Source organism: Dipodomys ordii, unplaced genomic scaffold (genome assembly GCF_000151885.1).
Source record: "Dipodomys ordii isolate 6190 unplaced genomic scaffold, Dord_2.0 Scaffold99, whole genome shotgun sequence".
NCBI classification, from domain to species: Eukaryota; Metazoa; Chordata; class Mammalia; order Rodentia; family Heteromyidae; genus Dipodomys; species Dipodomys ordii.
In genome coordinates, this window is record NW_012267315.1 from 4,562,367 (window position 1) to 4,566,892 (window position 4,526).

Sequence of the window (4,526 nt, forward strand, 5' to 3'; positions counted from 1 at the left end):
CCAAACTCAAAAAATAGTTTCACAGCTAGTCACTGTCAGATTTCTTTTCTTTCTTTCTTCTTTCTCTTTTTTCCTTCCTTCCTTCCTTCTTTCCTTCCTTCCTTCCTTCCTTCCTTCCTTCCTTCCTTTCTTTCTCTCTCTTTCTTTCTATTTTTCTTTCCTCCTCCTCCTCCTCCTTTTACTCCTCCTCTCCCTCCTCCTCCTTTTCCTCTTCCTCTCCCTCCTCCTTCTCCTCTTCTTCATTTGCTAAAGGCAGCTGTAGCAAATTCTGTCAAAACCTTGCCATTTCACTTCCTTCTGACCTCAATAATTTTGCTGCATCTATTTCCTTGAATGTTTCTCTGGAGTCTTTGATGGTCATTCTGAGAACAGAGTAGATTGGAAATTCCCTGGAACATCCCTTAGCCAATGACTGACAGGGGTTGTTGCTCTAATATCTAGACCCTGAATATGGATTTAAGATGTGTACTTATTTTATATCACCTTGCTGAGTTTCTTCACTGCATTAAGCTCTGATTTCCAACTACTGTGGGGAATTGGTTGATAATTTTCTGAATTGTTTGATGGTCCTGTTCCTGTTCCATCATTTTCTCACCCATTTCTGGGGCTTTCCTGGGATCACCAGCCAAAAGAAACACTTTGTACTAAGATCTTCTTCTCAAGAGTAGCTAACAATTGAGTTGAAAACCATGACATGCACATTCCTCACAGAAAATATAATGAGTAACATAGGGAAGGCAAGGAGAAGGAGAAGGAAAACATATGCCTGGAGTCTGTGCTGCCTGGCTGCTGAGGTTTATTGTTTCACTTTCATTCTAAATACAGTGCTATACTATCGGAGTCATGCAACTGAGAAGTCATGCAACTGGCTCAGGTCATTTAAATCCTGGATGCATCCTCCAAGATCATTGTATATCCTAGGAACAAGGTTTGAAATAAGTTCTAGACAGCTCTCTTGGCCATTTCAACCATACTTCCCTATGTGATACTATTAAGTATCAGATATGTAATTTGTTTAATACATCATCAGACAGGGAGAGAATGTTCTGAGTTGGAATGATCACATGGTATTACCTAAAAGCCTTGAGCTGGGAAAGGTGCTTTGGTGGATTAGGATAGGTAAAGCCATTCAGGACACGGCCTGCTAGAGCATATTCAGAGGACAGAAGGCACATTTTGGCTTCACATGTTTTCATTTGATTTTGAACATATTTTGCCTTTAGCTTCTCAGATCTTAAAGAATTGAAAAATAACACATGTCAAAACACTTATCTTTTTCTGTGGTTGCTTTTGGGGATCCTGAATTAACACACATGAAAAGGAGATGCATCCTTGTGAATTCATGGGCCAGTTTTGAATAAAACATAAAAGGAGAAGTAGTTATTTTTAGAATCATATAAAGGAAACAAAGCTAATTGAGGTCATTTCTTCCTTTGCTGGCTAGCCATCTTGAAAGCAAGCAGTAAAGTAAAAGCATCAGCATTTTGGGGCAGGGAAGAAAGGCCCACAGCAACAGGCGTGCTGTAGCCAGTGCCAGCTGACCAGGGATCTGTTGTCTGATGTGCATGAAAGCAATGTGTTATTCAGTTTTCCATCTCTGTGACAAGTACCTGAGAGAATCTATTTAAAAGGAAGAAAGACATATTTTGGTTCATGGTTCTCAGAGGCTCAGAGACTTCAGTTCTTGGTAGTTTGGCTCTATTGCTACGAGTCTGTGGTGCATACTGTATACCATGATGTGCATCATGATGGTGGATAGAGCGGAGCAGAGATGTTCACCTCATGGTGTCCAGGAAGCAGAGAAGGAGATAAGGGCCAAGGACAAGAAACTTTCTGAAGGCATGCTTCCTGACACGCCCATATCCCAATAATGAGTCCATTAAGGGAGTAACCCAATGATTAAGTGGGAGCACTCAGGAGCCAATCATCTCTTAATGATTGGATCCACCAGCTGGGGACCAAATTTTCAACAATAAGGAGGGGCCGCATTGTATCCAAATCATAACAGGCAGAGCGCAAAACTAACATGTACTGAAAATGGTGAGGTCAGCATCATTTTGTTAATTTTGCAGCTCTAGGAGCTAAAAGGTGAGGTGCTCCTCTTCACAGATCCCATTTCTGCATGTGTGTATGTGCAGGTAGAAGGGCTGACTATGTGCAGCTATCATTTGGGCCTATTATTAACATGATCCTGGATTTCTCTGGCTTTCTTCAGGGTGCTATTTCCCGAGTCAGGGCAGTCGTGGAAGTTTCATTTGTCTGTGTCAGTCCTTTTCCGATGTCACGTTCAGCTCTCTGACCTTACTTCCATGCCTGGATTCCTACAGATGGTGCCTCAGTTGTACCATGAAATTCAGAAGACAGAGCAGCACTTCGCCAACGTGTCTCTTAGAATCTTCAAAATTAGCATATCTAAACTATGAGGATTTCTGAAAGGATTTCTAAAAGAATATTCCAAAATACAATTGGCATGGTCAATCAATCCTTGCTTCTCAAAAAGAAAGCCAGTCTTAATTTTTTTTTAAATAAAGGAATTAGCCAAATTGAATTTTCCTTGTACAGAGGATTCTTGGGAAGGGACTGATATGGAGTTTACTAAGATCTCTGCAAGAAGGAAAGTGATGGAGAAGTAGAAACTATGTAGTGTGAGTTTTTTAATTGAGATGAAGTGATTACATATATTTCACACATACATGTAAGTTTCATGTGGCAAGAAGAGTCTGTTTTGCCTAAATTTGAGAGAGCTTTATTTTCATAGAACACAGCCATTCATCTCTGGCTCCAATGCTGGAAGATAAGGGGCAAAGGTCAGAGGCCTAGTCATCCTCCAGAGAAACCACCATGGTAAGTATGGCAGCTCTCACAGCAGCCAGCAGAGGGCTCCCCGATGGGTCAGCTATTTGTAGCACCTGCTCTGCAATCTTCTGCAGGTACTTCCCCCATCTCTCCTGAGCTCTGCAGCTATAGATCCATCATGGGTGTTTCTGAATCCTTCACTATTGAAGCCTTTCCAGGAAAGTGAGCCCTGTCCCCAGAAATGGTCTTCCCCTTTACCTTTTCTGTTTACCCGAAGGCTAAACCATGCCACCTTAGAAGGTGTATGCACCCACCCAGCTGAAGCAGCAGGACCATTTTTCCCCTCCATTCTCACATCATGGAGGATAAGAAAAACAATTCATGAAATGGGTACTTTCTTCATATCAGTATTTTTTTCTTTATTCCTACAAGAGAGAACTCTAAGACTGCCAGTCCCTTTACGATCAGGATTAAAGAAGCAAGCGTAAAACAGCTCCTTGAGAATATCCCATTCTGTCTTACCTCTTATGCACCTGTTCCTTAATCTTTGCCCTATGACGATACAACTCTCATCTACTTGGACTGTAGCTCTATACTTTGGGAAACACATAAGTGGAGTGAGGAGCATGGAAGAGCCTAGTGCCTCAAACAACCTTCCTTTGTCAACACTGATCCTAATAGGGCTAAAGGTAGGAGACACTACTGAGGTTGGAACTCAGAGCCTTCTGCTTGCCAACCAGGCACTCTGCCACTCAGCTATTATTCCTCCAGCCCTTTTTGTGCTGGTTATTTTGGGACAAGGTCTTGCTCTTTATCTGGGCCATGATATCCTATTTTTATATTGTTTGCTATAACCAGGATGACAGGCATGCCTCCGGGACTAGCTTCTTTTGTTGAGATGAGTCTTGTAGGTGTTTTTGTTGGGACTGGCCTGTAACTGTGATCCTTCTAATCTGACCCTCTTGCAAAGCTGGGAAAATAAGTATATAATACCATGCCTGGTTATTAGTTAAGAAGGAGTTTCATAAAGTTTTTGCCAAGATTGACTTTGAATAATAATTCTCTCAGCTGCAGTTTCACAAGTAGCTGGGTTTACAAGTCTGGGCCACTCTGCCCAGAAAAGGGACTTTTTTTTTTTTTTGTCGGTCGTGGGGCTTGAACTCTGGGCTTGGGCGCTGTCCCTCAGCTCTTCAGCTCAAGGCGAGTGCTCTACCACTTGAGCTACAGCGCCACTTCCAGTTTTCTGGTGGTTTATTGGAGATAGGAGTCTCCCGGTCTCTCCTGCCCGGGCTGGCTTTGAACCGCGATCCTCAGATCTCAGCCTCCTGAGTAGCTAGGATTACAGGCGTGAGCCACCAGCGCCCGGCGAAAAGGGACTTTTTAATGTTGGTGATACTGGGGTTTGAACTTAAAGCTTTGTCTTTGCTCGGTAGACCCTCTGCTGTGCTATGCCTCCAACCCTAAGAGACTTTTAATATCCAATATGGCAGAGATCACAGAGCCAAATATCTATCACATGTAATTTTCATGTGGAAAGAGGCCCTATAACCCTATACCTGGGGGCTGGTATGAACTACGAGACATACAAAGTGCTATTCTATCAGCAGAAAAACATTCTGGAACATCAGTTTCTAGAAAAAATATACCAAAGATAGCTAAGCTTAAACTGATAATTAAAATGTTTACAAAAACACTAAAAGAAATGTAGGTGCATTGTGGAACATAAAGTC